The following is a 24737-nucleotide window of genomic DNA, read 5'->3' as shown; positions in this document are numbered from 1 at the left end:
AAACCATACCATTAATTTTGCATTGATTGTATGAAGAAAAATATTAGAAATCTATAATAAATCATGTAAGTTTCTAAATATGACATTGAGAAACAATACACACATCACAGAAAGATAAAATAGTGTATATCTAATCAAGTGATCATTATGTAATTTTAAGTAAACATTATAGAACATAATTGGGTAATTGGTTTAATATTAGAGACTTCTATAAATCTCAGACTGGAAAAGACTATGTTAACACAAACATCTTTCTGGGAAAATGTTTGCCTTAAAAACAGATACTTGCAATCGTTCCTTGAGGAATTACAGACAATTGTGGGCAGAGAGAATCAATTATTGTTTTAAGCATTGCTACCCAAGTTTCTATGCTACAAATTGTTTAAAAACTGGAATAGGTGACTTGGGTGGATGTTTTACTTTGTTTAACTTTTTTCCCCCATAAAAGATCTGGAAGAAATAGAACATGATTGTGACTTGCCAATGAACCTAATCTATCCCACATGCTGAAATATCAAGTCAATAGGATTCCAATTCAAAATTTCACTATCAGTGTGAGTGGGCAGACAATAGGGGAAGATCTAAAGTCATATTTTTTTTGGAAAATAATTAAAATCACAATTACATGAGGGTAAAATTTGGGGGAGCTAATGTGACACTCCCCACTCTCCCACCTCCCACCACCACTAATAACAAAAAAAAAAAAAAATTCAAACCTAAAAAATAATTTCCTCAAGTTACTGGAGAAATATGATGATTTGACCTAAAAGGACAGTATGCTAATGGGTTTCACTAGGAAAGATATGGGAAATAAATAATTATAACAGTCATATTAATAAACATTGAGCATCTACTTTGTGTCAGACCTGTAGGCATTCTGTGAACATTGACATCTAATGAAAATCCTTAGACTTCCCAGTTTCTATTTGCAGAAACCAAGACTTTTTCATGATTAAAAGCAGTAGTTGTTACCTAGACACATCAGGCAAATAAGACTAGAAACATCTTTGGTTGTCAAAACCAGTAATGTGGGGAAAACGCACTACTGCTACATGGTGGGTAGAGACAGGGGATGCTGCTAAATATCCAGCAATGCGTGATGCAGCCCCTACTCCCACACCAAAAAATTACCTGACCCATAATGATGTCAGTAGTGCCAACACTGAAAACCCCTGGCTAGGAAACAAGCCAGAGAATTTGTCCTGCAAATCTTATGATTTATGTTTACAGTTTCACTTCAAACAGGCACAAGTTACAGAGATCAATAAAAGAGTATGGAGACTTTGACATAAAACAAGCTAAAATAGAAAGATAATTTTGTTTTATGTTACGAATTCAATAAAAATATATAAAATGCTGAAATCAGTGAATAAACCTGGAACCTACCTTCAAGGCTTTTGAAATCACTTTGAGTTGAGTAGACTCACACATACACACATTCACACACACAAAAAGGTCATATAGTAGAATGAAATAAACCCATAGAATAAGTCTATACTTGGAGTTTCAAGTAGGAAGAAAACATATCTGGCTTAGAAAATCAAGAACAATTTTATAAAGAAAGCTAGATTTTTTTTAAAAAAGAAAGCTAGATTTTTTTTTAACTTGGCCTTGAGGAATAGGTAGATTTTTAATAGAACACAAAAGTGTTTTTTAGGGCAATAATTTGAGTTCTCCTCTCCTCCCCAACATACTCCTTTCCTCCCCTCAATACAGAAATGATGTACTGTGGATAATGTGCTGTCTGAGGAGGAACAGAAAGGAAGTGAACTGCTCTGATAAGAAAGGAGTAAAGGACATTTTCTAGGGATCCCTGGGTGGCGCAGCGGTTTGGCGCCTGCCTTTGGCCCAGGGCGCGATCCTGGAGACCCGGGATCGAGTCCCACGTCGGGCTCCCAGTGCATGGAGCCTGCTTCTCCCTCTGCCTGTGTCTCTGCCTCTCTCTCTGTGTGTGTCTGACTATCATAAATAAATAAAAAAAAATTTTTAAAAAAATAAAAAAAAAAAAAAAAAAAAAAAAAAGGACATTTTCTAGAAATGTCAATTTTGAATCAGATGAATGTGGAAAAGCCCGTGAAGGACAAACTTCAGGCAGAGGAAAAAGCTCATGGAAATCAATGACACCCTGGAAGGAAGTGTTCTGTTTATAAAGTCCTCCTTTTTGGGCAGCCCAGGTGACTCAACAGTTTAGTGCCACCTTCAGCCCAGGGCCTGACCCTGGAGACCCAGGATCTAGTCCCAAGTCCGGCTCCCTGCATGGAGCCTGCTTCTCCCTCTGCCATTCTTTCTTTCTTTCTTTCTCTCTCTCTCTCTCTCTCTCTCTCTCTCTCTCTTTGTGTGTCTCATGAATAAATAAATAAAACCTTTAAAATATGTGTGTGTGTGTGTGTGTGTGTGTGTGTGTATATATATATAAAATCTTTTTTTTAAGATTTTTTTGTTTGTTTATTCATGAGAGACACACACAGAGACAGAGAGAGTCGGTTAAGTGTCTGCCTTCATCTCAGGTCGTGATCCCAGGTTCCTGGGATAGAGCCCCACTTTGGGCTCCCTGCTCAGCAGGAAATCTGCTTCTCCCTCCTCCTCTGCCTGCCACTCGTGCTCTCTGTCTTTCTCTATCAAATGAATTAATAAAAGTCATTTAAAAAATTCTGATCCCTATCCTAAGGGTGCCTGAGTGGCTCAGCCAGTTAAGCATCTGCCTTTGGCTCAGGTCATGATCTCGGGTTCTGGGATGGAACCACTTGAGGGGCTCTCTGCTCAGTGGGGAGCCTTCTTTTCCTTCCCCCCTCAGTCCCTTCCCCTAACACTTATGCACACGCCTGCTTTCTCAAATCAATAAATAAAATCTTTTAAGAAAATGCTGAGCTTTATCCTATAATAAATGGAAAGCTACTAGATTATTTTAAAAAACATTGGGGGTTCACAATCACACTTTTACTTTACATGGCTGATTTTAATAATAATTTAAAGGATGGATTTAGACATGGGGATAATAATAAGGATAGGTGAAAAATCACAAAATATTATAGTTGTCTAGAGGCGAAATGATGAATCCCTTAGCAGAAATGTTCTATAATGTGTATTAGAAAGAACTCTGTTACGGAATTTCAGCTTAGGCCAGAGAGGTTAATTAGACCCAAAGTATGGAAGACTTTTCATACAGCAACTGATACCACTCAAGATAAGTAGAAAACAACTGTGTTCAATTATTTTTCCTGATTGTTATGCTTCCAAAATGATCGCTGTGCCATTGTGTATGGACATAGGTCATTTATGTACGCAATTATTCCTCCAAGATACTCTTCTTTGGAGATAATTTATAACAAATCCATCAATGCATTGTTGTGCTCTAAAGAAAATGTATTCCTCAAGCATCAAGTCATATCCTGTCTTTATAAATGATGCTGTAAGAAAAAGCTCTAACTGCATGATGTATCTTCAAAGTCTTAAGACAATTTATTATGGTGGATTTGATTTTGAAATGGAACCATAAATTACATACAACACTAAAAATTATAAGGTTTAATGATGAGCTTTACGGTAACTCTCATCTGAGACAAATGTTGCCATAAAAATCTAAATCAGCATTTAATGAATTGACAGAAGCTGGAGAATATGAGAGCAGTGCTAGTTGAGAAAGGTTTAAAAGACCTGTAGAGAGAACCCAGGTCAGAAGGTAAAAATCTGCACCTCCTCCGGTCAACCCCCTGGGCACAGAAAGGCTCTCAAATTCCATCTCTTCAAGGTATGTAAAAGCCTCTGCCACTGAAGGGACCGTCTTGATCTGTGCAGGAACTAGCCTTTCATTTTTTAATGCTCCAAATGAAACAAAGAATTAGTAGCTGAAGCATCTGTTCCTGCACATGCCGAACAAAGGATAAATCCTGTATTTAGTGTAGTTGCACACAAAGGAAAGAATGATCCAGAAATGTAAATCGTCAAAAAAAAAAATTTCCTGGAGTGTTAATAACAGGTCAGTAATTACTCTGTAAAGGAAAGAGACAGAGTTCTATGGAGAATCCGACCCACCCTGTTAGACACCCACATTGTTTTCTTTGGAGAAAGTAATTTAATTTCAATGGGAAATTATGGTTTCTGGCTGCAATCTCTATTAAATATTTAATTAAAGTTAATGGAAAACCTCCTTTTAAAAAAGCAATCAAACACTAGAATGCTAGAAAATGTGTTTTTACCTCCGTTTGGCTGTTACCTTTCAGAAAATAACAGATCATAATTGTCCTCGATGTTAGGAAAAATCCAAATGGAAATATATTAACCGTGTCATCTTCCAAAGCTGAGTTATATGCAGGAAGGGAAATAATCTATTTTTCACATAATATAGAACATAACTCTTTATGACAATATTTTATAGGGAAATGGAGAAAATTCAGTAGTGGTTATTTATGTTATTATTCCCTTTTGGTATGGCCCATCTAAAGGCATTAAGTATGCAGGGAAATTTTATCTGGTTCAGATGGCAAGATAAGTGAAAGGATTTCATTGTAAAAAGGGCTCAGTGAGCCAAGCTTCAAAGGATAATGAGTATCTAGTACCTCCTTGGATATTAAATTAAGACTTCTCTCCTTTCTTTGACAGAGCCAGGAGGAAATCTGCACTTTCAGTCTTCTGGACTTGTGGGTATATTTAGAAACTCACAAAGAGAGAAATTCAAAGGCCTGAATATGTCCTTTCACCTCCCAAACTGTGAGCAGCAGGATGGGAGTGGTGACTGGTTTTGTTTTTATTTCTGTTTTTTAAAATTTTAAAAACCAATACAAACAAGATCATGCCCATCCTATTTGTTTTTGAATCAGCAGCATCCGTACAGTGACTCTCATAATATGAGCTCAATAAATGCTTTTTTAAAAAAGATTTTATTTATTTATTCATGAGAGACACTGAGAGAGAGAGAGAGAAGCAGAGACACAGGCAGAAGGAGAAGCAGGCTCCCGCAGGGGAACCCGATGCGGGACTCGATCCCAGGACTCCAGGATCATGCCCTGAGCTGAAGGCAGACACTCAACCACTGAGCCACCCAGGCATCCCAAAGCTTTTGAATAAATAAATATCTTTTAACCAGAGTTTTTTATATTAGAAATAGATGACGTTTAGGGGTGCCCGGTGGCTCTGTCAGTTGAACCTCTGCCTTTGGCTTAGGTCGTGATCCCAGGGCCCTGGGATCAAGCCCTATATCAGACTCCTCTCTGCCCTTCCCCCTGCTTGTGCTGTCTCTTGCTCGCTCGCTCACTCTCAAATAAATAAATAAATAAAATATATATTTTAAAAATAATAGGTGGGTTTTATACAATGCTCTAATATAAGGTATGTGTGTATATGTTTAAAGCTCCATTGAGTCTCTTAATTTTCTTTTTCCTAAAATCATGATAACACAGAGGAATTGGAGGGATGAATACATACCTATAAAACAGGCAAAACAGTCTAAGTAACTGGAGGAAAAGAATGGCATAAATGTTATAAAGAATCACTGTTATTTGATGTCAGCATTTATAGGTTTAGTCCACGTAGCGGTGTAGAAACAGAGAAGGGGAAGCAATACAAGAAAGATGAGTGAGACTATTGTGGTGTTCAGCTTACCATCCTTTCTCCCACTGAAATTACTCCTCTGCATTTTATCAGGCTAGAAATTGACTAGCCACATCTGAAAATTAGGAAGTGAACTTTTCTCTGAAAACTTGCAAACTCCCATTTTCTCTAGAATAGAGATAATTAGGTGGACTTCCTTGTCCCACTTCTCTTAAATTGGACTTAACTCAAAACCTATTATGTTAGTAGAGTATTTAATTGAGAGAAGTATTTCCCAATCTAGTAAGAATGTGAAAACAAGACGTCAAGGACAAAAGGCAAGCTTTGTGGCAGGTGGAAGTGGAAGACAGAAATGAGATAAGAAGAGAATGGGCTAAGAGGTTAATGTGTCTCCAGAATAGAAGTTCAAGTAAGAAAACACAGAAAAGAAAGTTTGAGAAAGAAGAGCAAGAAGGAGAGAAGAGTAAATAATAATGAAAATATAGGTACAAGTACAGACAACTTTCAAAGAGGCAAAATGCTTTATCTTTTTTTTAAAAAGATCAACTATAAAATTAAACATTTTAGCAATATATTTTAAATAATTATTTGATGTATTTTGGAGAAAAATGTTTTGAAAAGTTGCTTATGACTCAGTGTCCTAGAATCAATACGACTCTCATTAAAATCAGAAATAATCAAAAACACAGAAATTTTGACAAACATTTATTCTTACTGGGGGTATATATAGAATGGGAAGACCTACTTTATATCCTACTGATCCTTTTTACCTTAAGGAGGAGCCCTGAAAGCAGGCAAGCTTTGAGTCATCCCATTTTCTTCATCCACGCATATCCCTGTGATTCCTGTTGAGTTGACATACCTCCAATCATAGCCCATTTCATCCATTTTTCTCTTTTGTATCATTTGAGGATAATCCTAGGCCATCCCCTCATGAAAATCTTAACTGGACCTTTTGCATTCCTTCTAAATTCTATGCAATCTCATCTTCACACAACTACCACCAGATCTTTAAAACTATAAAATATGTTACATTAATTCCTTATTTTGAAACTATTCAGTGATTTTTCAATCACACCAAAGAGAGTCAAAACTCTTTCTTCTGACTTACAAAGCTTCATGGATTGCAATCCTGTTTACAATCACCTGTTTTCTCCTCTATAAGATTATGCTATTCCTATCTTTGTCTCACTTGCCCAATACATGTGCCCCTTCTATTGCTAAGCTTGGAAATCCACACACTCTTGGGCAAAGGAGTCATAGGTGAACACAGAAACCTAAGAACATAAGCTATGAAAGAACAAGGTATAGAACCTACCCCTGTCTTTTCATTCAATTCCAACCCCTATCCATTCATGCCATAGCCTAAAAACTAATCAATTTGTATCATTTATTTGTGAGACCCAGGGAGCATAAATTAAAATATCAGGGTCTACACTACAGAGTGTACCATAGGACAGCAATTTAGTATTCTCCTCACTTTAATGGCAAATGTTAGAGACTTTGTCCTATGGTGGGCTTCAACACACTGTTGGTCAAAACGGCAACACAGGTAGTGTTGGTGGAGTGCACAGACTTTATTTCATGAGCAGAGAGAGAAGACAGCAAGTTTAAAGGCAAAGCATTCATGTTTGGGGGAATTAGTTGCAAGGGATTGCTGAAACAAAAGAGGAAGAACATGTAAAAAAAAAAATGACATCTAGGGCACCTGAGTGGTGCAGTGGTCTGGGTTTCTGACTCTTGGTTTCAGCTCAGATTGTGACCTCAGAGTCATGAGACTGAGGCCCATGCAAGCTCTGTACCCAACACACAATCCACTTAAGACTCTGCCCTTCCTCCCATCTCTGTCTTTCTTTCTAAAACTATAAATCTTTTTTTTTTTAGATTTTATTTATTCAATTGAGACAGAGAAATACATAGAAAGAGAGAGAGAGAGAGAGAGAGAGAGAGCATGAGCAGGAGGAGAGGGAGAGGCAGAGGGAGAAGCCAGGAGCCTGACTTGGGTCTCGATTCCAGGACCTGGTGATCATGACCTGAGTCAAAGGCAGACTTAATGAACTGAGCCACTTAGGTGCCCATAAGTAAATATTGAAAAACAAAAACAAAAAAAGGGACATGGCATCTGACATCAGAGTTGAAGAGAAAATAACCTCTGATGAGTCTCCAGAACTGTATGAATATGTATTCATGTATTCATTCCTTCATTTTTTTTTCATTCCAAAGGGGCTCAAACCACAGAATTCTCTCTTATAAGGATTAAGACTAAATTATTTTCCCGTGAGATGAACAATAACATAAACATTTAGACCAATCTCTTTTATTATGTATTATTATTATTATTACCAAAGCCAACTTCACCTGAATGAGGTAAGGTCAGGTGTTTACTAAACTTCCGGCAGCAAAATAATTTTATTTTACATGTGTGCTGTTTGGTAAATTTTATATTAACATTTACTTTATCCAACATTTAAAGTAAATGGGCTGCTGTGATTATCCAACACAACAGTCTGAAGTTTAAGGGACTCTTTTAAGTAAATCTGAGTGAGAATGTTCATAAGTGCTTGTGAATTGAAGCTGCAAGTGGCTTAATCTAAATCACAGCATGGGTAATTGCAGTAAATCCTCTGCACATAGCCAACAATTCACCAGAGGCCAGATCTGTGACAATCTTGTTCTCTAGCCTGGAATTGTGAATGGGGCTTCTTAAAAAAGGCATTTTGCATTTGTGAGCTCATAGTGGCTTTAATTTCTGATTACAGTATCTCTAAATTAAATATATATATATATATATATATATATATATATATATATATATATATATTTGTTTCATCAAATAAAATAGAGATCACTATTTTTCTTTAATGATAATAAATTAATGGTAAAATGATATTTAAAAATACTTGAAACGTAGTCTGATTTAAGCTGTCATAAATGCTTTAAGCAATATTCAGGCCTATTCTTTTAATGTGAATACTAAAATGTTTAATTTGATGGGCTAGGTTAACTACGTCATGAATTGAAGGTAGGAACTGAAGATTTAAGTAAGTGGCATTGTCATTTTATAGAGTACTTAGAGCAAATGCAGAAAGCGATTCCTGATGTCAATACTGGGCAGACTAGTTTCATCATACAGCAAATATGAGTGCTATAAACATCAATAAATTATTAAGCAGTACATGCATTCTTGCATTTTGGGGCATGTGGTATGCAACCACTGTGTGCCAGATGCCATGTGTCTAAACAATTGGTGAATCAGAATATAAATGAATCTTGGCTCGTGATATGTTTTCCTCTATTTTAAGGGGGCTAGACTCACTGCTGAGGATATGAATGGATATATGACATGATTAGATGGGGATTATGTCAATTTGAAAGAAGAGGTTTACTGTAGAATATGTGCCAAGATATACCAGAACAGGGTAAGTCTCAATTTCCAAAATGGTTTTAAAACATCGTTAGAGAAATTTTAACCTGATCGGGTAAGGCTGTTAAATACATTTATCACCAATGCTATATGCTAATTTCTCCATCCCACTAATGTCAACTTTCAATATAAAATAGGGATTTTTTTCCCTGTGGCCCATTAGCATCAAATATTACAATCTCGTGGTCAAAAATATGTATTTTTAGAGTTTGCGTGTGAACTGTCTCTCTTCCTCAGCCAGCACTCATTTCTCTTCAACTCAGCGTATTCCAACCCTGTATCATCAGTACTTGCTGGTGATGACTAGATACTAATTAGCATTAACAGCCTCGAGAAAGCCCATAACCATAGTGATATGTTGACACATGTTCTTTTGCTGCTCTTGCAGATCTTTTTCCCCTTCGGTTTGATTTTGTTAGATATTGTCAAATTTATTGCATTATCTTGGATTTATTTTGTTATTGTTCACTGTGAGGGGTTCTATACTACTCTTCTCAGTTTTAGGATGAGAATTGAATTTAAGCCTTAGACCCCCTGTGCTGTGATTGTTAAATCCATTAAAGCAGGAGTCTTCTGCTGCTCCTAGATGTTGATGTATATGAACTAATATACCTAGTGATGGGACCTGATTCCCACTCATTGTCATTTACAGTGTCACTGTCACACTGTTAGGTTCCCAGAGCACTGAGCATAGCACAAAATAATACCAGTAAGGATTTGGCTTGTCAGGACAAATCTCAGCCTCTAATTTGTTGGCAAAGCGTGATGGGCACGCAAGTATGTATAAAGATTGTATACAAACCCGCTGCCTCTTTATTGCCCATGCTGTATTTCTTCCATAGACATTTCCCAATATATTCTCAGTCTCTTAAGTCTTTTTGAATCTCCCTCTCTTTTTTTTTCTCTTTCCACCTCACTGATAATTCTACACTACATCTAAGATGTAACAGAACTCTAAATAGAGAGGCATATACGTCAGAGGTGCTAAGGAGGTGAGTTTACAGTCCAAGAGGTTGCTGACAAATTTTCCTAATAATAAATAGACTGCCTTGAAGGAACAGAGGCCACATATACTTCTCCCAAAATAAGAGTAGACAAAAAATAAGATGAAGATCTGGAGGGTTCTCTCACGTCAATGTTAAGGTAGGTTTGTACATTGCCGAATCCTCACTAACTTGCAAATTTCCCCAAGTGTGTCCCTTCCTACCCACAGATCCAAGCTGGGCTCTCTATCTAAGATCTTAGCAGGGCTGGTTACTCAGAAGAAAACTTATATTGACCTGAAATGTCAAGGCATAATTCTGTGGTTTGTAGGATGCTTTTAAAACTCGACTGTGGTATGTGATGTGTATCCCTCAGCTGCTTTTGAAACATATTTTCACATGGTAAACTTCTAGTAAACTTCATCTACTTTCTCCATATTTCTTCATGAGGGTCTGACTGTCATTAAAAATTCTAATACACAGATCAGCTTATGCCTGTGAAACATGATATCGAGAAATAGCAGAGAGCGAATCAATAATTCAACAAAGCGTGCAAGACAGTATACTTAAGTTCTAGTCTACAGAGGCCATTTTATATCCTTTAAAGTTTTGGGTTCTGTAGGCAAAGCCTATTCCCTCTGTCTCTTCCTTCCACATCCATCCTGGGATGATGAACCAGGAAATGCAATCACACACTTAAACATATGACACTATGAAGTAGGGAAATGCAGCTTTTACCATGATCAGCAAAAGGGAATGCAGACACCGAGAGTGGAAGTTGTACAAATTGTGCATAAATCCACTAGCCCTAACCATCATGTAAAACACAAAGACCAATAAGCAAAATACAAACTACAAGACAGATACTAACAACTTTATATATTTCCTGTGGATAAAAGAAAAGCTTAAGGGACTTAAGGATTTTTTCCCTTAAACTACAATTATTTCTGAACATCCATGTAGCCCTGACAAAAGAAAAGCACAAAACAAACCCAAGATGAAAAACAAGCACATATATGATCTCAAACACAGGGGAATGAAATGTGAAAAACAGCTTTTTTTTTTTTAATAAACTCTTTTCAGAGTAGTACATGGACATATAGTTGTTGGGATTCAATTTATACCACTTCTTATCTGCACCATAATGTGCTCTTTTTAATTGATAGACATTTCTAAATTCATGAAATTACTTTGCTATTAGAGATGTTTTCAGATATTAAGGGGAAAAAGTTTTTAATTCTTTGTGTCTCTACAAAAATATAATATTCCAGATATCAGATTATTTTATCCCCAAATTGGGGAACTCTGAGGCTCCTGTTAAGGAAATGCATTGTCAGGTCCCATGAAGCCTTTTGGTCATGGCTTAATCAGTATTAATAACCTTGCAGTGTGACGAACCTTAAAGTGGTCATGTGATTATATTGTATGAAGCCTGTGCAGGGACTAAATCTTGAGAAATAATAAAAAAAAAGTACAGTCAGAAACACAGGTGAAAATTAATCTATTCTGAAAAGAATGCAAATGAGATAGTTGGGGTCAAATGAGTAAAAGATGAAAGAAGTATGAAGCATACAAACTTACCTTCTGTGAGAAGCCTACCTATATGTTTAATGTTTTTTTTCAAGTCACTTCCCAGTCATATTGTCATCTTTTTGGTAAATAACCTAACATCAATGATTTTTTTGAATTTGAGCTCCTGGATTACTCTCCCACACTCAGTTCAAACTGCTCCCCCTAACCTTCACTATCTCAGTTAATGGAGACTCTTATCCTCCAAATGTTCTGGACGAAGCCCTTAGAGCCACCCATGACTCTCTCCTTCTTTCATACTTTATATTCCATCCACTTGCAAATTATCTAAGTTTTACTTTCAATATTATTAAAATATACGCAGGGAGTGAACACTTCTCATGATCGTCCCTGCCTCTGATCTTCCTCTGATCCAAGTCACCATCAACAGTCAATGGGATTATGGAAGCAGCCTCCCAACTGGTCTCACTCTTCCCCTCTGGCCTTCCATTCCTTCTTCTCCATCTCCCTGCCTCACTATCTCAGCACAGTCAGAACAATTTTGTTATAGCATGAGGAAGATCCTTCACTCTGCTATATTCTAAGTCTACCTCCCACCTCCAGCCCCACTCTAAGAAACCATGTCCTACTCCATTACTCTTGTTTATTCCACCGCAGGCGTATTAGTTCACTTAAACAGCATTGATGATTTATTTTTTTCTGGAATACTACCTCCACCTCATTATCTACATGGTTCACTGCCTCTGCTTCTTCTGGTTTGTTCACATGTCATCTTCTCAGTCAATTATTCCTTGATCATGGTGTTTAAGATTTTAATTCTGCTTCTGCTCAAGAACTCCCTACCACCATCTTCTTTGTTCATTTATTCATTTTTTTTTTCAATCTTAAACTTAAATATTCTGTTAAGGATAAAAAGTGTCTTTATATTTTCATGGACAGTCCAGGTATTTTTTTAAGTGGAAATATTTGCTATAAATCAATTCTTTAGCAAATAACCTCTCTTTCTTCCTCTTCAACTATTATTCTTTTTGCTAAGTGCCTTAAAAGTTATAGATATTACCAAGTTATTTGGTTTTTATGTCTCTCCTCCCTAAAACATAAGTTCAACGGTAGAAAGGATTTTTGCCTCTTTTATTAACTCCAATATGCCCAACATTTAGAGATGTGCTTGAAATCCATTACTATTCTATAAAAAAGCTGAATTATGGCGCTTTGGATTTTATTATTTTAGGGCATGATAATAGGTTTATTTTGTTTGTTCTTTCACTTAATAAATTAGGCTATTAAATGTCAGGTCTTGAGAAAAAAGGAGAACATAAACACAGGAAAATTTCAGGCTTCAAAAATCCCAGATATTTTTCTCTTGATATTTCTGCTGAAAGTATTAATTGATCACAATATCTCTTTCTTCCACTTCTGTCCCCAAACCTTCTGAGGGCAAAATTTTTACTGTTGGGGGTCATTTTTGTGGTCCTTTTACTGAACATAGGGCCTGACACTCATGGGAATTTAGTAAATATGTTGGTATGGATTAACAAGCCTTAGATATAGTCTTTGTAAAATAAGGAGGCTTGTCTAAAATAGAATTCCTCAATTTGACAATATTGTTATTCTAGGCCATACACTAGATGCCAGAAGCATTCATATCAGCCTCCTAAAATATCTCCAAATGCCCCTGGAAGCAAACTTATCTACAGTTGAAAATCACTGGTCTTGGAGATTCTAATATTTTGTAAAATACAACTTTGAACTTCTCATCAACTATTCTAATGGATCATCCAGGCTTCATATTCTCTCTTCTGCTATCCTGATTTCAGCTACCAAAGTTTTGCTGTCATCCATATGCCAGAATAAAAAGATGAAACATCAGTGAGTTGTTCTACATTGCCCTGGTTTAAAGTTAATGAGTATAGCTTTAATGTTTCTGTACTCACTGCTCCTTTTAAATTATCTCTGTCATCATTCACTATTAAGGATATTGCTTTCTTATTATATGTGCAGAGGTGATATTTAAACTGCCAAGCTCGTTGAGGTGAATTGGCCTGCAGTTTGAGACAGGAAACTGTAATACATATCAAAAAGCTAATGAAATAAACACTTCATTTTCTCTGATATTATCCAGTTCTCAAGAGACTCTTGACTGGTAGCTTATCCCAGCATCAAACAAACATGGAATTGTCAAGATATCACAGCAAGAATATCAAACATTTTGTATTCATGCCTTCAGATTTGTGAAATAAAAATGAGTATAATGTCTTGTTTGTCAAGACATGTTGTGCCCATTGAGTGAAATAGTGCATATAAAGGGAAAAAGTCTATCAACTTTTTTCTTTTACGATGCTTCAAACAATTAATCAGCAAAAAAATGAAACTAGCTCTTCAGTGAAGTTCACTCTCTGGAGAACACCGATCAAATGATCCTAAGGACATTTCAATTTAGTGTTCTTCATGTTTCCATTAAGTTACAGGCAGATTGGAATGTTGTTAGCTCAAAATATGCTGGCTGGGGAGGACCTAGCACATCTCTGAAGTCATCAATTTGAAAGTATACAAGAAGTGAAAGATTTTCACCCTAATGCTCCTCTTTATCTATGCTTCCCTGTTACCCATGTCATAAGCAGAACAATCATTAGTTAAAATTATGAACTAAAGTCAATCTAGGAGTAAAACTCCATTATTTAGATTTGTACTTTGGTTCCTATATCTATCAGGATCTCTCAGGATATCAGAGAGAGAGAGAGTTAAAGAGAGAGACCATGAGTAGGGCTGGGGCAGAGGGAATGGGACAAGCCAACACAGGGCTCCATCTCAGGAACCTGAGATCAGGACCTGAGCCTAAGTCAGATGTTCAACTGACTGAGCCACCCAGGCAGCCCCAACCTCCATAATCTTAGTAGTCTAAAACAAAAAAGCTTGTTTTTCTCATGGTATATATTCATCTTGAGTAAGTAGAAGTGTCTTTATATTTTCTTCATTTGGGATCCAAGTTGATGGAATCTTCACTATCTGGAACACTGCTGACAGAGCATGTCAAACTATGAGCTAACATTTAATGGCCACATTTGGTTGGTCAATTCAAATTGCATGATTGTCCCTCATGTCAGGGGGCAAGAGAGGCAGGAAACCTTCCATGAGCATGCCAGTAGAAAAGAATGAGAAAGAAAATTCAATAGTAGTCAGGTTGCCTTGTCCTTCAGGAATGTTCTGCTCTATTGTCATAACTCCCATCATTTAAACAAAGCCCACATATGATCAATTTTTCTGCTTCTGAAATCTCTACAATGATAGGAAAGAAAATGTAATGGATTATGTAATTTCAACAAAGGAAGAACTGCATATGTCAACTTCAGACAATGTGTTTTATTCATCTTTGTATCCTCAGCAACTATAGCAATGCCTGAAATGAAACTTAGAGGGACTCAATAATGCTTGTTGGGGGAAAAAAGCAATGGATTAATAATTTTAAAAACAGTAAATTAATAGGATCTCTTAAAGTTAAGTCTAAAAAAATGATGACATAAGTCCTTTAAAATCAGATAGAAAATGAAAAATATACTATGTAAAAAGAATAGTATGCCAGATGATTTTTGGTTGTTTTTCCTGATAATATCAAAATCTTGGTCTTTAATATCTCTGCTATGAGTCTTACTATATATTCTCATCCTGGATAATATGGAAGAATCATGAGAAGAAAAGCCACATCCACAGCTTTTTTTCTTCTATTGTGGTACAGACAACACTTTGCTCAAGGCTCATACATAATTGGTGAAAATTTGTTGAATGATGTCCTTCACTATTGAGACTGAAGATATTCTCCATATAATTATAATCCCCAAATCTATAGATCCAATCTACAACTCTTTCTTAATCTCAAATGTGTATATATACATATTTCTCATATATGTGTGGGTACATACATATGTGTTTGCATACATATGGATACTCAGATATAGACATCTATACTAGGCAATACCACTTGCTATTCTATGGACACCTCAAATTATGAAAGTCCCAAACTGAAGGTGCTAATTATACCTCCTTCAAACCTGATCTTTACTCTCACCCTTACTTCATGAAAAGCACTACCAGTGACCCACACCTGAAGTCTGAGCATTATTTTTTACTCTTTCCTCATTATTACTTCCCACAGTCAACCAATCAGTATGGACTGTCCAACTACCTTTTCCCTACCTTTTCATTATTTCTGTCTCTCCACATTCCTTGCTGAATGCCTAGATTAAGCCACTGTTATTCTCATGTGATCAGTATAATATTTTCTTTATGCTTTATTCTTGCTTCTTTGCAATTTTCTCTCCAAGTGATACGCAAAAATCTAATTATACCATTTTCCTGACTAACATCATTCAGTAGCTTCTTTCTGTAAAAGAAAAATACTGTTACAAAATATGTTTGTTGAATTTTTATTTTTTTGTTCTTGTTTTCCCTCCCAGTTTTATCTCTAAATATCAGCAGATTTGACACCAAGTCAACAGATGAGCCTTTAGCAGTGGGAATTATATAAATCTTTGATGGCTTTGGCAACAAAAAGAAAATAAATTTTAATAGGAATGCAAATATTTCTCTCTCTTAATCAGTTCTTTACTTAAAAAGTTAAAAATAGAACTACCCTACAATCCAGCAATTGCACTACTAGGTATTTACTTAAAGAATACAAAAACACTAATTCAAAGGGTTACAGGCATCCTGATGTTTATTAGCAGTATTATCTACAATAGGAAAACTATGGAACCATATACAGGTATATATATATATATATATATACATATATATATATATATATATATATATATATATATATATATACCATATATACGGTGTGTGTGTGTGTGTGTGATATTACTCAGCCATAAAAAAAGAATGAAATCTTGTCATTTGCAGTGATGTGGATGGAACTAGAGAAGATAATGCTAAGTGAGGGAAGTCAATCAGAGAAGGACAAATACCATATGAGTCCACTCATATGTGGATTTAAGAAACAAAACAAATGAGCATAGGGGGAAAATGAGAGAGGCAAACCAAGAAACAGACTCTTAACTATAGAGAACACTGTGCTTGTTACCAGAGAGTGAGGTAGTGGGAAGATGGGCTAAATGAGTGATGCAGATTAAGTATGGCACTTGTGATAAGCACTGGTGTTGGATGTAAGTGTTGTATCACTAAATTGTACACCTGATACTAATATTACACTGTGTTAACTAACTGGAATTTAAATTAAGAATAGTTCTTTACTTATTCCTGAAAGAAAAACAAAATACTAGGAAAGTAGCTCTCTTAAAATTCACAGGCCAAAGCCCACTGGATTCTATGTTGTCAAACTGTATCTGTCACTTATTTTCTTTGATGTTAGATCTGGAGTTTGGATATTAATCCATTTATAAATTTCTATTGATTTTGTAATAACCTCTTTGAGGCACCATGGAAGGTGTCATTATTCCTATATTGCAGATGGAGGAATGGAAATTCTAGTGCATTAATTGATTTTCTCAAGGCCAGTTGATTATTCTATGAGAAGAAAAAGGAACATTTAGTTTCCTCATTGCTTTTTCCCACTCTATGTGGGAAAGTTTTTCTGGGAGATACAAAAGTAAAAAGAGGAACTATTTCTACACCTTGGAAGATCAAATCTAGAGATGAAGGAAAAAGGAAATTACATAGACTAAAATGAAGATTGTGATGAGAATTTGTCCTTAAAGAATTTCTTGTTTTTTCTATATACACCATTCCTAAAAATAGATTTTCATTTCAGTATTCCTGGGGCCCAAAGTGGTGGCTTTACACTTGTAGGATGAATAGTCAATATGTAAAAAAATAAAGATTGTGAGGAAAAAAAAACATGATTATAATAAGGCTGTTTCCAACATACTTTTACATACATTAACTCATTTTTAATGATAATTTTACTTACCTTTACCTACATATTTTTCTGGCACTATAGTCAGTGCTCAGGTATATTATTGGCCTTAAATAATTTTTATATAAGAAAGAGAAATACACACTGCCATCATGGAATATTAAATAGTTCTAGAAATTCTTTTTCTCAGTTTTGATAATATTTGTAATGCCTATTACCTCTAAGACCTATAGCTATCTTCCATTATGCCCACTTAAGTTTATAGATAGATGATGATGATGATGAAGATAGATGATAGATAGATAGATAGATAATTAGGAAATATTTGTTGAATTATGGGTTTTACTTGAAATTCTATACTTGATTTTGGTTCTTTACCAAAAGCAATCTTGGGTTAATCATTTTTTCACTCCCATTAAAACTAAATTTTGGATACTCATTTAGAAAGTATATTTTGCTAGAATTTACAGTGAAAAGCAAAATTATTTTTAAAACGTAGAATACACATTTAACTACATTATATTTTAGTTTATAGTTCAACTATTTTATTTCATTTCTCTTTGTATTTCTTAATTTCCTACTGAATTTAGAATATCTTAAACATGATTTGTATGGTAAGAGAGAAAATATCTAGGAAACATATGACTATAGAATATTCAATAGGTTTGGTTATAGCTTTAAAAATATTTCTCTTTAAATAGATATAAATCTATAAAAGAGTTATACTTGTAATCTTTGGGCATTTCCTCCCATTCTCTTGTGAAAATGAGATAAATATTTGATTGACAATTTGTGAATGGTACAATATGAGAGTATCTTTAAATCTGATGATGGAACTTTTTTTTTTTTTAACTTACATGGCTGAAGTCACTTCATTTCTCTTCACTTAAATATTTTCTCTGGAAAATGGGAGAAATAATATTGACCTTACTCACTTCTAACTAATAAAAATGATTGTCATGCTCTTAATAGATGCAAAGTGCTATGCAAATGCAAATGCTAAATGAGGCAATAAGTCTTATGGGATATTTTCTGCTCTATTAAAATGCTTAAATGTACATCTCTGTAAAAATCAGTTCACATTACTTCTAAAGATGTTCTATTAATGAAACCATGGTAAAGTGCATTGATTTTTGAATGAAAAGGTAGAGTACTCCTTCTATATAAAGCTAGCATATTTGAAAGACATTTGTAGCAGATGTCTGTTTTAAAATGTATGCCCCATGAGTGACTGGTAAAATACTGAGCAGGTCATTTGAACCAAAGACAAAACTGATTTTTTTAAAAAATAATGTTTTGTTTCTATATTATAAAGATGTTGTTTCTAATTCCAATATCACTTAATATCATTGATAAAAATATCTGACATTTATGTACATCATTTAACAGTCCCTGGAAAATTTTCTTACCTAGTTTAGTTAGCACAAACAAAGGATTCTGAATGTAAAATTTGTGCAATTAGTTTAATTGCCCTGTGTTGGTGCAAGACAATTTAGAATAACCTGGTTATTTATGAATAAAAATTAACACAATACTATCAATTTTGAATGCCTAATATAGACCAATTCCCATACAATGGCCCCACCATGAAAGAGAGGTCATGATAACCATTTTACAAATGAACAAATGAGGCTTAGGAATGTCCTTCTCTGAGGACAATATATTATACAAATAACTAAAATTTCATTCTATGTCTGTATAATTTGAAAAGCTTCTGGGTGGCTCAGTTGGTTAAGCAGCTGACTCTTGGTTTTGGATCAGGTTGTGGTCTCAGGACCATGAGACTGAGATTTATTTCAGGCTCTGTTCTCTGCACAGAGTCTGTTTGGGATTCTCTCCCTCTTTCTCTGCCCCTTCCCCCATTCGTGTGCTGTCTCTATATAAAATACAATAAACAAAATATTTTAAAAAAATAAAGCCTCTGGTTGTCTGTTTTTTTCCTGTTACAGAATTAATAAAGATAGTGAGAAGAAGTCCTTGATGGCATAGGAGTAGAAACCTTAGTTTCGTCTGGTCCCAGGAATTCAGCTAGCTAACTAATCAAAACATTCTGAACACCTGCAAACTCAACCAGAGATCTAAGAAAAGAATTGCTACAGTTCTACAAATAGAAAAACAACCACTTTTTGCAGGTAGGAGGTGCAAAGAAGTGAATCCAAGACGATATAAGGTAAGATAAATCTTGGGAGGGAGCCTCCATAAGCTAGCTACTGGAAAGTGATATAACAGCAAAGTCAGAACTTTCAGAAATCTGCTCCAGTAAGGGGTCTCCCTGCCTGAAAGGTGCTCAGGTGGTGAGCTAGGAGCAGAATCCTAGGTGGGACAGGGTGGTCTCAGGATCCCTGGGATCACTTAAAAGAGCAGGGGTGCCTAAGTGTGGCAGAGTTCCTAGGCACTGGAGTGGGCAAGCCAGCTGCAAACATTGAGCCTAGGAATGGGCTCTCAGCTGGGGGTTGCCATAAACCATGAACCACAGCACAGTCAGGTGACCACTCTCGGAGCAGGGGCCCAGCAAGTGGCAGTACCCACGTGAGAACCCCCCTCCCTCGCCTGGAAGGAGTGGTACACGTGCACCCAGGAGTCTATAGAAATTGGAGACTTGAAATGGAGTCACATGCTTGAGATAGAAGTGCTCAGTCACAGGCTGGGTGAGCATGGAGTGTGGATGGAGCCCAAGGAGACGGGAGTGGCTGACCCCTTTCCCCTGAGGGTACACTGAGGAGTGGGGGCCATGAGCTTTCTGCTCCAAGGCTGGAGATTGGGAGGCTGCCATTTTTATTTCCAAACTGTAAAAGTACATGGAAAGCCTTCAGGAAACAAAAGCCACATAGAGAAATCCAGAGCAGATTAGTTAACCTGGCCCCCTGGCAAGGGCAGTGCATTCCACCCAAGGGCAAAGACACCTGAGAATTACTGCAACAGGCTCCTCCCCAGAAGATTAGCAAGAACATCTAGCTAAGACCCAGTTTATGGATCACACAGAACTACAAAACTCCAATGTTAGGGCAAAACTGTATATAGAATTCATGGGGGGATCCCTGGGTGGCGCAGAGGTTTGATGCCTGCCTTTGGCCCAGGGCGCAATCCTGGAGACCCAGGATCGAATCTCACGTCGGGTTCCCGGTGCATGGAGCCTGCTTCTCCCTCCTCCTGTGTCTCTGCCTCTCTCTTTCTCTGTGACTATCATAAATAAATAAAAAAATAAAAAAATAAAAAGAATTCATGAGGATTTTTTCTCACGATTCTTCAGTTTTTTTATTTTGATTTTTTCTATTTTCTTTTCAACCAATTTCTAACTTATCAACTTTTAAAATATTTTTATTTAAAGTTATGTTTATCCTTTCATTTTATTTTACTTTTGTGTATATACAAAGTTGTTGTGTATATATATGTGTGTGTGTGTGTGTATATATATATATATATATATATATATATATAGTCTTTTTATTTACAATTTTGGGATACAAGTTTCTTCTAAGAAACAGACCAAGAACCATTCAAGTTATAGTGTATTACTTTGTTCTGTTCATCGGTCTGAGTATGTCTTTCTTTTTTTTTTTTAACTTTTTAATCTTTCATTGTACTTAATTTTACTTTTATACATATGTAAAATTTTCTGTTTTTATAATTTTGAGATTGTTTTCTAACAAATAGACCAAAATACACACAAAATCCAGGGTATTGCCTGTTCTGTTCACTTGTTTGATTTTATTCTCTCTCTCTCTCTTATTTAATTTAATTTAATTTATTTATTTTTTTTTTTTTGTTTTGGGGTCTCTTCTGATTGTTTAGTGTATATTTTTCTGGGGTCATTGTTGCCATTTTAATACTTTGTTTTCTTTTTCATCTATTCTTCTCTGGACAGGATTACAAGACATAAAAACTCACCTCAGAAAAGAAGAACAAAAGGCGGTAGTGACTGCTGGTACCTAATCAGTAGGGATATATGTAAGATGTTGGAACCAGAGTTCAGAATAACAAATATAAAGATACTAGCTGGGATTGAAAAATGCATAGAAGACACTAGAGAATCCCTTTCTGGAGAAATAAAAGAACTAAAATCTAATCAAGTCAAAATTAAAAAGGCTATTAATGAGATGCAATTAAAAAAACAAAAACAAAAACAAAGGCCCTAACTGCTAGGTAGATGAGGCAGAAGAGAAAATTAGTGATACAGAAAACAAAATGATGGAGAATAAAGAAGCTGGGAAAAAGAGAGATAAACAACTAATGGATCATGAGGGGAAAATCTGAGAAAAAAGTGATAACAAAAAGTGAAGAAATATTAGAATAATTGGAATCCCAGGAGAAGAAGTCACATTGGAGCAAATTATAGTGGAGAACTTCCCTAATCTGGGGAAGGAAACAGACATTCAGGTCCAGGAGGCACAGACTACCTCTCTCAAAATCAATAAAAAATAAGTCAACATCTCAATATATAATAGTGAAGCTTGTGATTTTCAGAGACAAAGAGAAAATAATGAAAGCAGCTCCTGATAAGAGGTCCATAACGTACCAGGGTAGAAACATTAGGCTGGCAGCAGACCTGGCAGGCTGGAAAGGACTGGCATGATATATTCAGGGTGCTAAATTAGAAAAATATACAGCCAGGAAAACCTTATCCAACAAGGCTGTCCTTCAAAATAGAAGGAGAGATAAAAAGCTTCTAGATCAAACAGAAACTAAAAAAATTTGTGATCACTAAATCAGCCCTGCAAGAAATATTAAAGGGGATTCTTTAAGAGGAGAGCCCTAAAGTAACATAGATCAGAAAGGAACAGAGACAATATACAGAAATAGTGACTTTACAGGTAATATATGAAACCAAATTCATATCTTTCAATAGTAAGTCTGAATATAAATAGGGTTAATGCCACAGGGTATCTAAAGGATAAAAAAGGAAGACACATTGATATGTCGTCTGCAAAAGACTCTTTTATTTTATTTTCAGATTTTATTTATTTATTTTAGAAAATAAGAGAGAGCATGAGACAGAAAGATCACAAGCAGGGAAGAAGGTAGGAGGGAGAGAAGCAGGCTCCCTACTGAGCAAGGAACCTAATGAAGGGCTCAATCCCAGGACCCTGAAATCATGGCCTGAGCTAAAGGCAAATGCCTAACTGACTGAGCCACCCAGGTACCCCAAGAGACTCAGTTTAGAACCAAAGACACCTCCAGATTGAAGGTGAGAGGGTGGAAAACCATTTATCACGCTAAAGTATGTCAAAAGAAAACTGGGGTAACAATCCTTATATGAGTCAAATTAGATTTTAAACCGATGACTGTAATAAGAGATGAGGAAAAACATTGTCTCATAATTACTGGGTCTATACAATGAGATCTAACATTTATAAATATTTATGCCTCTACCATGGGAGCAGCCAATTATATAAACCAATTAAAAACAAAATAAAATAAATGCATTGATAATAATACAATAATAATAGGGGACTTTACCACTCCACTCACTACAATGGATAGATCACATAAGCAGAAGATCACCAAGGAAATAAGGTTTTTGAATGACACACTGGACCAGATGGACTTCATAGAGCATTCCATCCTAAAGTAACAGAATATACAATCTTCTTGAGTGCACATGGAACATTCTCCAGAACAGATCACATATTGGTTCACAAATCAGGTCTCAACTGGTACCAGAAGATTGGGATCATTCCCTTGATATTTTCATAACACAATGCTTTAAAACTGGAACTTGGGACACCTGGGTGGCTCAGTCGGTTAAGCATCAGCCTTCAGCTCTGGTCATGATCTTAGACTCCTGGGATTAAGCCCGCCATCAGGCTCTTTGTTCAGCAGGTAGCCTGGTTTTCCCTCTGTTTGTACTCTTTCTCTGTCAAATAAATAAATAAAAATCTTAAAAAGAAGAAAAAAGAAACTGGAACTCAATCACCAGAGGAAATTTGAGAAGAACTCAAATAAATGGAGACTAAATAGCATCCTACTAAGGAATGAATGGGTCAACCACGCAATCAAAAAAGGATTTACAAAAAAATCATGAAAACAAATGAAAATTAAAACACAACTGTTCAGAACCTTTGGGATGCAACAAAGGGTGGTCCTAAGAAGGAAGTATATAGCCATACAAGCCTTTCTCAAGAAACAAGAAAGGGCTCAAATGCACAATTTAACCTTACACCTAAAGGAGCCGGGAATAAAATAGCAAATTAAGCCTAATTCAGCAGAAGAGATTTAATAAAGATTAGAGCAGAAATCAATGAAATCGAAACCAAAAGAACAGCAGAACAAATCAACGAAAGTAGGAGCTGGTTCTTTGAAAGAATTAATAAGATTGATAAACTCCTGCCCAGACTTATCAAAAAAGAAGAGAAAGGAACCAAATAAATAAAATCATGAATGAAAGACATAGATCACAAACAACATCAAAGAAATACAATTATAAGAATAATATTAGTAGCAAATATATGCCAATACATTAGGCAATCTGGAAGAAATGGATGCATTTCTAGAGATGTATAAACTACCAAAACTGAAACAGGAAGAAATAGAAAACCTGAACAGATCCATAATCAGCAAGGAAATTGAAGTTGAAAAAAAAAAAAAAGAAAAGAAGAAAAAGAAAGAAATCTCCCAACAAACAAGAGTCCAGGGCCAGGTGGCTTCCCAGGAGAATTCTACCAAACATTCAAAATGGAATTCATACCTATTCTGAAGATGTTTCAAAAAACAGACATGGAAGGAACACTTCTAAACTCTTTCTATAAGGCCAGCATTGCTTTGATCCCAAAACCAGACAAAAACTCCACCAAAAAGGAGAATTACAGACCAATATCCCTGATGAATGTGGATGCCAAAGTACTCACCAAGATACTAACCAATAGGATCCAAAAGTACATTAAAAGTATTATCACCAGACCAAAGTGGGATTTATCCATGGGCTGCAAGGGTGCTCCAACACCCACAAATCAATCAATGTAATATATTACATTAGTAAAGGAAGGACACAAACCATATGATCCTCTTAAGAGATGCAGAAAAAGCATTTGACAAAGTATAGCATCCTTTCTTGATTAATACTCTTCAGTGTAAGGATAGAGGAAACCATACCTCATTATCATAAAAGTCATATCGGAAAATCTCATAGTGAATATCGTTCTCCGTGAGGAAAAATTGAGAGGTTTTTCCCTAAGGTCAGGAACACGACAGGGATGTTCACTATCACCACTGCTATTCAACAAAGTATTAGAAGTCTTAGCCTCAGCAATCAGACAGCAAAAAGAAAACAAAAATGTCACCCCAAATGGCAAAGAAATCAAACTTTCACTCTTTGCAGATGACATGATACTCTATGTGGAAAACCAAAAAGACTCCACCCCAACATTGCTGGAACTCATACAGA

The sequence above is a fragment of the Nyctereutes procyonoides genome, unplaced genomic scaffold, assembly GCF_905146905.1.
Source record: "Nyctereutes procyonoides isolate TBG_1078 unplaced genomic scaffold, NYPRO_anot_genome, whole genome shotgun sequence".
NCBI classification, from domain to species: Eukaryota; Metazoa; Chordata; class Mammalia; order Carnivora; family Canidae; genus Nyctereutes; species Nyctereutes procyonoides.
This window is presented reverse-complemented; position numbering follows the sequence as displayed.